The sequence below is a fragment of the Echiichthys vipera genome (genome assembly GCF_963691815.1).
Source record: "Echiichthys vipera genome assembly, chromosome: 13".
Taxonomy (NCBI): Eukaryota; Metazoa; Chordata; class Actinopteri; order Perciformes; family Trachinidae; genus Echiichthys; species Echiichthys vipera.
Window position 1 is genome coordinate 13,129,227 of NC_139838.1, and position 12,160 is coordinate 13,141,386.

Genomic DNA, 12,160 nt, shown 5'->3' on the forward strand with positions numbered 1-12,160 from the left:
GATGGAGTGAAGTTTTGGTCCCCATAGTTCCCCAGCACAGTAGTTATTTGAGAACCATTGTTTATGTATCTAGGTGTTTATGTGTGAAAAAAAAAATGCCAGCCTTACTCCTAATAAATCTGCCACTCAGATTCTTGAACCAAAATTCTCAGTTTCTTTCCAACACTATCATCAGACAAGAACGTGGACATTGCACACACTACTTTCCAATCTGGCCCTGAATGTTGAGTCGGGACGGAAATCGTGAGGTGTGGAAATGTCCAATATGGACGTAATTCTGAAGGGATACTGAGCTGTTTCGTCCTCAACGCTGATCGCTGTGATCCTACAAGCAAAAAAGCTAAAAAAAAAACTTGACTTTCTTTTTTAATCCCGGAAAATAAATTATATATCCAACAGTTGCAGATGGTCAGGGACATGACATATTGTAACCTCATATCTTGTTGCAAAATCACAATATCAATCTAAATTGATTTATAATGTGTGGCAAAGAAAATATCATGCATTTCTCTCAATTTACCCAATTTCCTCCTCACCATGGGCAACTTCCTGTTGGAACTTACACAATCTTTGGATAGTTTCCACATGAGGTCAGAGGTCTGGGTCTGTATACATTTAGATGCCAACATAACTATTGACTGGTGAAAATTTCCCTCAGTATCAGGAGCAGCTGGACCACAGGAGTAACATGTTGAGCAACACGAACCTTATCCGTCTTTCGGAAAGACTTTCAGCGACTTTCATCACTTTCAGCTCACTGGGAGAAACCTTTCGACAAGCAAAACTCCAGAGAAAACAGCAAGACACTTGTGATCAACAGAATTATGCATGGGAACAGACAGAGAGACAGAGAGAAATGTCAGTGAACCTGGTTTTCGGATCAAACACATATACAGCCCACCAGGGAAAACGCCCTCAATTCATTAGGGTGCTGTTAATGTGTACTGTGCTGACTTGGAGGGGGTCTCCGCACATTCCCCACAAGTGTTGATGGGGTCTGGATTTGTCATTGTGTCCACATGAGAGTGGACAGTTGCTTGTGAGTTTCCTTGTAGTGTTACGCCTAGTTTGCATGAGCTGGCCTTCCTAAGCGTCCCTCAAGACGAGATGCCCCGGCTGATCCACTCCCAGAGAGGGATTAAGCACACAGTTCTATCGTTCTCCTTATGTTTTTGATATCTTAACCATTGCCACAAAACACAAGTGTCTGTTTTTATACTGCAAATGGAGGCGAGGCTCAAATATTGAAAAATTTAATTTCTGCACGTGTGCATGCCTTCCTGCTAGCTGGTTTCATAGAATATTGCTCACCATGACAGATCCTTTATAAAAGAGTCATTTACATATTTATTCTCAATTCTGGAGGATGTAACTTTGGAGTGTACAACCTGCTGTATTCATGTACTGTGGTACATACACATATATTGTTAAATAAACACTATTATTAAAGAGGTTCTCCTGTGATTTAGGATTGCACTGCCATAGAGTTTGCAGGAGATTAAAATGAGAATAGTCACAATCAATGCAGCACAGACAACCACATCCTGACTTGAGCCTGCTGACGACTCAAGCTTAAAAGATGCTGGGTCCTATATTTCCCATAGGCATACAGGAAGGGGAGGATGGGTGATGCTGGGTGATAACTCTCTGTGGTTTTGTCACGTTATTTGACCCATTGATCAGGTTTGAATATCAGTAAGTGGTGCTTTAAGAAAATCATGATTTCTTGACGCTATCAATGACCTTTTGTCTAGAATTTTTTTGCAATCTAACCATGAAAAAGCTTCTTGCTCCCCTCGTCTTTTTATTGACTCCCTACTCCCAACATGAGGTTTGAATCTGTCATATGGCAGGGACACAGCATTCAAGACACATCCTTTCACTGTAACGATCTGGCGGACATGTCTGCATCCTCGTCTTCTTCCTTTGCCTTCTTGTTATCCCACCTCTCCCCTCCAAACTACGAGGAACATGCCTTGTCCCTATGATGGAAGACAGCCACTGGAGTAGAATGAATGGATTACAGGACTAAATGAGAAATTACCCTGTTACTGAATAAACTACAGAATATAAAGGCAGCACTGTTTGAATCAAAAGTATCTTTTAAATCTTCAAAACTACCCAGATTTCTGCTTCCCCCCGGAGATTAACGGCATAGAAAGTTTAGCTGATTGCAGGAGTTCTGGGGTATTACTGAGCTTGTTGCTCAACTTGAGGAATGGGCCGGGTGTTCCCGACAGGGTAAACAAACATTGGAGTAGTAAAGAGGTTGCGGGGAACTGAAGCAGAGTAATTCATGGAGGAATGATCTGTGTCTGGGAGCAAACAGACGGCCCCTACATGTTTCTGTTGACACTGGTTCAAATCCTCGGCCAGATCAAAGACGCCATATGGTTGCTACAAGCTGAGAGCTCCTCAGACCAAGCTTATTTTCTCTTTTCTGCTTCTTCTACCTTCAAATCTTTTCCTGTACTTTCTCCTTTCCTTGCCTCTTTCCCGCAAATACCGCCCACTTTCTTCAATCCCCATTTTCATCACGTCTCACTTCGATCTTTCTTTCTCTTCCAGACGGATTCATCACTATCCCTCTTTCCTAACCCTTCCTGATGTTTCCCATATCCCTATCACACTTTCACCACATGTCAGGAAGACTTGGGTTTGTGTGGTTTTTGCCCTGCTTTGGAAACAGTCCAGCTGAGGCTCCACTGGTCTGGTTGTTGGTTCGGATTGCGGAGCAGGCCGGGGGCCACGGTTAGGAAATGACCACTTCTCTGGTTCAAATTAGCAATGAAACAACGCAGCAGGCCTTTTTTGCTGGCGGCTTGCAGAGGAAAGAGCAGGAAAAGTAGGGAGGGAGAGTGCGTAGCCATCTGCAAACCACATGATAGTGAGTGGTAATTGATTCAAAGCCCTCACTAATTAAGTGTTTTGTTAGTTGGCCAAAAAACATCCTCCCAGAAGTCTTACTTCTGTGGCTTTTGCCGTCCAAACAATCGCAGACTTGCATGGTTAACGTTAGGTAGACAAAGTTTTATTTCCGTCAGTTCATTCTGCAACCTATCATGTTGAAACATCCAGATTTCAACTCTGGTCTTGTAAATCTTTGGCCTTCCTCAGTTTTTAATAAGCAGTTAACTTCTGTGTTGCTTTATGCAACTACAGCTGTGTTCTCCAGCCAACAGTACCTTCCTACTGTAATCTCTGAAGTTGTTCTCATACATGGAAGAGGGTAACAACACCCTTATAAATGAATGAGCATGAGCTGAGTATTGTATTTGATCTGCAGAAACATACTGTATGTCATCACTGTACATATATGACTCATGATGAGGCGCACTTACTGAAATGCCAGTTTTTATAAAGAAAATCTTTCCATACTTGCTTGCATGCTTACTTATGTTACCCACTTCAATTCATGTGGACAGACAAAACCAAGCAAATACGTGATGGAGAGGCAAACAGTGAGGCTGTCATCCAATTAGACTTCTGTTTGTTTATCTTAGTCTTCACTGTACAGCATCCAAAATGTTCTCCATGAAACTCTACTCCGCTCGTATCCCTCCATATTTGTTAGGCAAAGCAACAACCCTTCCTGTCTCGTGAGCATGAAATAATTCTTCTTCAACAGCTTCTTTAAGCACTTAATAATGCTGCCAAAATGCATAGCCTCTCCTGTCTCAGTCCAGGAAGCATTAGTTACATTGTACGGATAAACGGAAACGAGAGAACTGTAGTTAAGACAACATACGCACACACACGCACACATACTTAGTCACTCAGTAAAGCAATGCTCACAAAGCGTTCACCTCAAACAAGCTGTAATGAGCACAGTCGCTTTTTCATTTGATCGTTCTAACTGCTTTGCTGCTGATTACGAAAATGAAAAGCTTTGAAGCGCTGGTTGTGTTATACGCTGCTTCTGAGCGTTGCATTATGAAACACATGTTGCTCAATGGGTTCAAAGTCTGTACAGAAAGGATTAAGTCTCTAAGCTAAGGCCATTTAAAAATAAAGTCTGAGAGAACCCGACACCCTGCATCGAACAATAATGGGACCCTGTAACGGCTGAAGCAAAAATGATGGTGTTTCGTCCAACAGGTTTTTTTGAGCTGTTGTCTTAACATGGGATTGAGGCTTCGTAAATATGTATCAATGAACACAAGATTGTATGAACCGCTGAGGCATGATTTGTGCTCTTATGATGGATAATACACATGCAAAAAGGGACAAGTCATAACCCTGTGGGGTCCACTGCAGGGTATAAATCATCTTAAATTCATGTGTTTAAGGAACACCGTGAGCCAAGCTAAATTTGAGGTGTTTATCTGGGCAGAAAGTTTGTTCAAGGCTGGAAGAGAGAGTGCTCATACGTACATGTTTGTGGCCATGTGGTGGGCACCTGTTGCTATCTGCTACTGAAAGACCGCAGAGTGATTTATATATGAAAGGACATCAGAAACACTGACAGCGTTGTGTGCTTTCATTTCATATTATGCTCTGAAGCATTTACATTACATCTTGTCATATTAAAAAAAATGTCTGTATCAAATGTTTTGAATGTTTCATAACCTCACTGATAAATTCTAAAGTATATGTTGGATTCAATTCTAGCGACTGTTTCTGTGCATAAATATCCAACTGCTTGCTAACAGATTGTTATCAACTTTATAAAGTGTTAATATGTAAATGTTGTGTTTACAATTTGATATGCTGCCCCCAATTGGTCAAAATATTAATACTGTTAAGAAAATGTCCTAAATGTTTAAATATATAATGAACAATTCGGTTACAGTTCTTTTTATTTTGACCATCGAATTTACGCAACAATATAATGAAATTGCGACATGTTAAAAGGGTTTTTCTTTGATACATTTGACATTGAGGGAAAGCTTATTCACATTTATCATTCACTGCCAAATAGGAAGCTTAGTTTAGCATAGCACAGACTGGAAACATCTAGCCTAGCTCTATCCAAAGGCAAAACAAATCCACCTACCAGGGCCAGTAAACACATTTTATCTTGTTTGTTCAATTAGTACATCATTTTAGGTGTAAAAATGACACTGCGGTTTCATGAAGGGGTTGTGTGTTTCTTATTGACATAAAAAGGCCAAGGATGTCATGTTTTCAGTTCGTTTTGTTTCTTTGTTTTTCTGTCTGTCAACAGGACATTGGAAAAACTACTGGCCTGATTTTAATGAAACTCGGTGGAAGGATGGAGCATGGACCAAAGAAATACCCATTACATTTTGAAGTGGATCAAAATTAGGAAGTGGATACACAAATTATTCTACAGTGTCATCATGCTTCATTGTGAGATTTCTAGCGACTTCTAGTTTATTAGTGAGATTGATGTCGTAGACTGGTATAGATGGTATAGTTTAGCCATTCATTTAACAGTTGCAAGTTTAACTGAAGTAATTGGTGGATGGTGCCTGCTACTGATGATTGAGGGGGGAGAAAACTCCACAAAGTTTTCTTCACTTAGTAACCATTTCCTACCCCCCCCAGCCGAAAAAAAAATTATGGCCCTGTGAAATAAAATGCTTTTTATCATCCTGCACTGAGGGAACCATAACGGCACAATAACCCCCGTCTCTTTTTACGAACACCTACGCACATGTCTAAATCAAGCTCAGACTGAACAATAACAATAATAATAATAGTCTGGAGCTATTTGGTCTCAGAAGAGCCGTTTCCAATCCTTTACGCACTATAGACCTATCAGAGAGAGATATATCCATCCTGCATCTGCAGCAAAATAATAAAAATAAACAGTTGGCTCGGGAAGTACGTCTGTAAAAAGATGAAACGAGGGATAATGTGAGTTTTATACTGAGGAGTTGACCCCTGGTAAGAGTTGGCCCAAGCGTCCTGCAGTTGGAAGCCCCAAACAAAATTCTCGCCAGACGGTTAACTGAGGGGCAAAGAACGAGGGGGAACCGAGACAAAATCAAAAGGCAAACAAACCTACCCGCATGTACTGTACACTCATGCTCATTTGTACTACTACCTGAACCAACCAAACAATCTTCATTTGGTCGCTCACATCCTCAGAAGACACATGGAAACTCTGGCTTTCTTAAATCCAGCATTGAAGCAGGGAAAACTCAGCCTCAGCAGCAGAATTTAGAAGTCACATCCCATTAACTAGGAACAGCACTGTTTCTGGATGAGAACTGAGGCTCTCAATCCTGTTTGTTCCTGTTGGATTCTCTTTGAAAACATAAGCTGCCATCCAGTTAAAAACAAAAAGCTCCGGCAAACAATTGGGAAAAAAATTGATTTGACTCCAGGAAGCATTGCTCAATAAGTTTTTTTGTCCATGGCTTGGTTGTTGCACCTTGTTCAGGCCTCGCTGACTGAAAGCAATGTCTGACATTGGAGAACAAGGTTGTTTTACCACAGGGATTTCAGCTTGAGCTCAGCAAAGAGCGGGCATTTGATTCAAGAGGATTTGTAGTCTATAATAGTAAAAAATGATGGAGAGGATGGAAAGAAGGGAACAAGCTGGGACAACTGGAACAAAGTCAAGAAGAAAGGGGCACGTTTGAAGGGGAAAAGTGGCAATGCAGTAAAGTGCTTCTGTCTCCTAAGCGTGCCTGTGATAAGTTCCCCCTGAAAGCTAAAAAGGGCATGTTGTCGAGGCCCTGCTAAGACTGAGCCACTGCTGACAGAGTCAATGGGAGACGGAGGAAAAATAACAAGGGGCGTCTGCCAAGCCTCCCAACTGCTTGCTCTCCCTGTCTCTCTTTCTGTGTCCCCCTGATGCTGCCAGCCCAGTGGAAAAACTCCCTCTGGTCCAGACACAGTTATGAGAGAACGCAAGCAAGAGCAAGTAGGAGACAGATAAACACAGACAAAGGGAGACGGATAAATGAATAAGAGGGTGACAGAGAGAGAAATAATAAATACATGAAGTTGCAAAAATTTGAAAACAGAATTAGATAGAAAGCTTTCTAATGTTTTTTGTTTTCCTTCTCCCCCTAAAGTACTCTGCTGTTTCTTCAGTGCTCATGCAAAGCTGAGAGCCAAAACAATGTCTTCCAATACAAGGCTCTGATTAATAATGTGCTGCTCATTCCACTCTGGAGGGCTGTAGGTTTGTGCAGATTCACTATCTGCCATATAGCTAACTGACTTCAACATATATCACCTGCATGTCCAGGCCAGGACGGCTACTGGTGGTGATGTGCAAACAAGCTTAGAGAGCATAAACACACGAGGCAAAAGGAAGTAGAGGGAGACAAGATGCAAATCTTGCATGCGTCTGCAGGCAGCAATATGTTTCTGTCTTTTTCTTCTCCCCGTCTGAGCTGAAAAACAAATCCAGCCTATTAATCTTGAATGTTATGGTCCAGGCTCTGATTAAGACCAGGGCCTGTATTCTGTTTCCACCGCCCTTCACTGCAATTCTTCATTGTGTATATCAGCGGCACTAGTTAGCAAGCCTTATAATATGTGCTGAAGAGGGTGTGTACGTACAGTGAATGTGTGTGTGTGTGTGTGTGTGTGTGTGCGTGCGTGCGTGCGTGTGTGTGTTTGTGTGTGTGTGTGTGCGTGCGTGTGTGTGTGTGAGTGAGTGAGTGTGCGTTTGTGTGTGCGTTTGTGTGTTTGTGTGTTTATCCGTGTGTTTTTGCGTGTGTGTGTGTGTTTGTGTGTGTGTGTGTGTGTGTGTGTGAGTGTGTGTGTGTGTGTGTGTGTGTGTGTGTGTGTGTGTGTATAGCTGTGATTACAGATATGGTCTTCCGGCTGAAAAGAAAACACAGTCTTTGTTGGTGAAGCCATTTAAGGAGTGTCCTGTTTTCACACTCTTTCCTCTTTATGCTTGAGTACCTATGAAACAAAAGCGTAAAATTGTGTGTGTGTGTGTGTGTGTGTGTGTGTGTGTGTGTGTGTGTGTGTGTGTGTGTGTGTGTGTGTGTGTGTGTGTGTGTTTGTGTGTGTGTGTGTGTGTGTGTGTGTGTCCTGAAGGTGTTAGGGTTCCAGTGAAATAAAGGAATAAGTGGGCGTTTACCTTTCCTTGAGAATGACTGGCATTCTCCTTCATTTCCTGCTAGCATGGGCATAAGACTGAGTAATAGAAGCACACATGAGTCGCACACACACCGACAAACACACACACAGTACATCAGCTTATACAAATATGCGCTAAAAGGCTTTTAGGGAGTACAATTCAGGGAAGTGTCCCACTCATGCAGCAAGTGACAGATGAATGTATTGAGAGAATTTGTGAAAGTGATTCGGCTTCATTAAAGAAGACTACAGGCACACAGATCTTTGGCCAAGTTTGTATCTCTAAATCCCAATGATCGAGGAGTGAAAGACAAATGAGAAACTACCTCGAGTATCTTTGGTGTTATGAGATAATTTATTGCAGGATTAGATTTGAGATGTAATAAGAGTCAAAATTATTCAATAAAGCAGTCAGAAATACAGCAGCAGGTTTTCTCTTCACTACAACATACCATGTGTTTGTGTCATTTGACTTTTTGTTTGAGTTCATTTTGTGTGTGTGAGGCAGTAAACTGCCTGGTTTTCTGCCCCCTTGTGGCATCAAAGTGTAGACTATTTTACAAGAAGGGTTAGAAACAGAGAAGCATCAAGGCCAATACAACTTCAAATCATAATTTTCTTTTAAAAAACCTTAGTCTTTCTCTTTTCCTCTCTGGTCGCGGAAACAAATTCTCTTAAATCCCTGGTGAGAGTATGAATCTGCTCTACTTGTGCCTTTTTGATGAAGCATGAGCGAGAGATATTTCAAAGACTGATCTGATTTCCCTCTAGCTTTCTGTCATGCCGCTCGGAGGAGGATGAAATCTCACCAAAAAGGTTCCACCAGAGTACAGCGTGTTCTTCCACCTTGCCATTGGAACAGGTATTACCATCAAATATTTGTTTTAAAAGAGGAAAGAGCTGATGTTGAGTTTAGAGTCTTAAAAAGTCTCAACTTCAACACGTTCTGGCCTATAAAGTTACTGCAGTGGGGCGCGAGTGTCTCAGAACTACATGAGCAGGCGGTTTGGCAGCAGACCGCGTGAGCTTGTTCATCTGTTTGAAATGTGTGTGTGTGCGAGGAGTGTTAAATCCATGTAGGTGTTTGTATTGCACAGGGCATAAAGTAGGCTGTGTGTGCCGCTGCGCATTCAGCGTGACTGTTGTTTGTGTATGGTTGGCCACGCTTCGGCACTCTGTATAAAAAGCCTGAATGGGCAGCTCGGTGGAGGCTTTTAGTTGCGGTTAAATAATGTGCCGCGCTCACAAACGCACTTGAACTGCTGTGTGACAAAGTTAGTGATCAGTTGCCACCCACTGGAGAACAGAGAGACTCAGTCAGTGGCATGGGGTTACCATGGTTACAGCACAATGTTGCCATCATGCATGTGCCAGGCATGGAAATAAGTGCCAAGAAAAAAAAGGGTAGTGATCCAGAGAGGGGCATAAATCGTCTGACCTATAGGTAGTTTAATAGAAACAAAGAGAGGGTGGGAAGCTGACTGGAAACCACTGAATCTATGAGGGGCCCATGATCTTTATGAGCAAATACTGAAGTGGGTGGGTGGGGGGTGGGGGGTGATTTCAGGCTTTAGCGTGTATCCATTCCCCCGCTCCCCTTGAAGAATTGTGTAACGCACTTTGATACTCACACAAGTTTGGTCACCTAGGAGCATGCACACACACAGGTGCATATCGTGTGGAAGTTTCTTGCCGTAAGCCAGCAAAATAGGCGGATGCTGCCAATTGTTTTTGTTTTTGGATTTCATAAACTCCACCACGCTGTCTTTTCCAGACTCTTTCCCTCCTCTCTTTCTCTCACTCTACACCCCTCTCCCTCCATCCTTTGCTTAGAAAGCCTGCTGTTGCTGCACTGAAACACATGTGATCGAAAATTTTATCTCCTCTGCAAAGCATACATTTTGGAATCTTCTCTTTATTTTTGCATACGTTTTTTGAAGCTTCACTGAAGTCCACCTCCTATTCTTTTTGCCACTTTTAATCTCTTGTCTCTCTACCTCTCTGTTAGTTTGTCATGTGGAATACCTGGGGACTCGGGGTCACTGCAATCTGTCCTCTCTCTGTTTGCGACTGAGGGATGTCGTTACAATGGAATGCAGCGTTGCTTGCCAGAAGCGTCACAGTGGATGGACAGAGTGAAGCAACAGGGGGACGAGGAGAGGACAGGAGAAGAGGAAAAATGATAGGACCATGTGTCCATTTGCAGTATTCCTTCTCCTTGGTACATTCCACTCACAGTATGAACTTTAATACACACTCAGACTAGCAAATCTATCAAAAACGATCCATCAAACTGCAGTCCATCCCAACAGGACATGGGATATGATAGGTAGTTGCATTCACACACACGGACGACACTTCTCATCAGAATAACTGTTATTGAGCCAAACTCACTGTACATATCCCACTAGCCCACTGCCCCACCCCTATATACACTCTGAATACATGCCACGCCCACTCCAACATCATGAGCAAAAGTCTGAGATTTTATGCGGGTATGGATGCCTCAACAATGTCTCAGCCCTGTACATGAATCAAAAATCAAAACCATCACTTATCGGGGAAAAAACACAGAGAAAAGTCCTACTATGACCACAGAGAAAGTCATGACACTCAAAGTAGATCAATAGAGGGTGTAAAGACGAGAGACGGCAGAACACAAGGATGCTAACAGAGCCCCAGATAAACGTGAGGGCAGGTAGGGCTTACCTTTCTCTCCTCAGAGCGTTGAGGGGCAGGGGCAAGGGGGAGCACTGTGTAAGGGTAGTGGTAGGTGTGAGCTTCAGGTGGGTCTCTCTTCTACCTCCCTCCTTGCTTCAGCCACGCGTGTCTCCCATGGGATGCGATGGCATCAGATATTCAACGAACATGCAGCCAAAAAAGAGGAATGGGGTCCTCCTGGGCAAAGAGCTTGCACCCTGAATTGGTCCAGTGCTAATCACAAGTGCAGAGGGAAAAACAATCAAAAAGTTAGAAATTGGATATTTTCAACTGCAGATGGAGCAAATTGTCTGTTTAACTTCTATTTTTCTGCCTCTGAAGAAAAAACACAAAAAGTCCATCCATGTGCTTTTTGGCATAGGTGGCAAAAATCGAGAGCGAGGATGAATGACAGAGAAGGGTGAAAATTCCTCTCTGTGCTGTCTTCAAGCTGTCCAGACGCAGGTCTGAGGAGCACCTTCCCAATCCGTGCGCTCTCACTCTCCAGGGTGGAAAGTAGGAGGGAAGGAGCGAAGGAGCAGGAGAGGGAGAGAGAGTGAGTAACAGTTGAGTGAAACTCAGTCAGTCAAGTCAGTCAGGCAGACAGCAAGGCAGTGTATATTGAGCTAAAGGCTGTGGGTCCAAGCAGCACACCCAGGACTTATAACCAGGGGCTGTGCACCTCGTTGCTCCAATCTCTCGCGCTTACTCTGCGATCCCTCTCCCACTGGCTTATTTTTGGAAAGACAGACAGGATTGTTCATTGGGTTAAACCCCTTCATACAAAAAGCAAGTGTCTGTGGCTGGCTGCAATGAGAAGGGAGGGGAGTGAGCAGGATGGGGTGGGGTGGCAGCTACGCAGAGAGGGGTGGGGTAGGATGAAGAGGAGGTAAGGGGACGAATAGAGGAGAATTTGAAAGGCGTCTCTTACTCATGTTCTGCCTCCTTCTGCTCTTGTTACTTACCTTTCCTTAAATCACCCTGCCCTTTATCCTTTTGCTATTCAAAAACAAATCATCTCAACATGCAGATATTGGTCTTGAAAAACCCAAGAGATTTTAATCCTAAAGTCTCCCACAAAAACGTTTCTCTTTCCTTGCCTTGTAGCTCCAACGGTCAATTAATAATCTCCATGCGAGACATAACACTGGATAAGCGTAATACATAAAGGGGCATTGTGTTGTTGCCTAAAACCCGCTGCTGTTTCAGTATAATCGTTACATGATAGCACTCTCTTGGGGTTAATCACCAAAGCACAGCAGTAAATGACATCGGTTCACATTTCACTACTACAGCCTGACTATTCACTGCGACAAGATGTATCGTGTGTATCAAATAGACCTTACATTCAAAACATGCCAAGCATTTGCAGGGAGAAGGCATAAGTTCTCATCAACATGGGTCATTTAAATTAACACACTGGATGAACTACAGCGGTTCCTTA

General features: G+C 42.9%; 1 protein-coding gene across 1 annotated transcript in view; it reads right to left on the reverse strand.

The window, feature by feature from the left end:
- Positions 1–11,427, reverse strand: part of col8a2 (collagen, type VIII, alpha 2) — a 46,832-nt gene extending 35,405 nt beyond the window's left edge. Inside the window, exon 1 of the mRNA XM_083925534.1 lies at positions 10,726–11,427. The gene's annotated coding sequence lies outside the window, so the exon portion shown is untranslated. The remainder of the gene's footprint in view (positions 1–10,725) is intronic.
- Positions 11,428–12,160: the final 733 nt, after the last annotated feature.